At 70.5% G+C, this 281-nt stretch overlaps 1 protein-coding gene across 1 annotated transcript in view; it reads left to right on the top strand.

The window, feature by feature from the left end:
• The window catches only part of LIF (LIF interleukin 6 family cytokine), a 13,146-nt gene that overhangs the window by 11,645 nt on the left and 1,220 nt on the right, over nucleotides 1-281 (top strand). The window lies entirely within an intron of this gene.

Here is a 281-nt window from a genome sequence, read left to right as displayed (position 1 = left end):
CGGGGCGTGGTTGGCGGCAGCCGGGTCGCTTGGTCCCAGGGACTCCCCAGGGATCCCCCTTCCCAGGGTACCCTGCCCCGTGGATGCAGGGCTCCGAGGCTGTCTGGCCTCCCCAAGCAGGGATGCTGGTTTTGGGGAGGGGTCCCCAAGGATGGGGGGGTTGGAGCACCCCGCTCTCACCCTGCCGGCAGGGGGGGGGCACCAGGGTGACCCAGCTGCCAGCGGCTCAAGGGTCCCCTTGTTCCGCATCCAGGGATTTCCTGGCTGGCGTCTCTGGCAGC

Source organism: Egretta garzetta, unplaced genomic scaffold (genome assembly GCF_000687185.1).
Source record: "Egretta garzetta isolate BGI_Z169 unplaced genomic scaffold, ASM68718v1 scaffold7, whole genome shotgun sequence".
Classification (NCBI taxonomy): Eukaryota; Metazoa; Chordata; class Aves; order Pelecaniformes; family Ardeidae; genus Egretta; species Egretta garzetta.
This window is presented reverse-complemented; position numbering and strand designations above follow the sequence as displayed.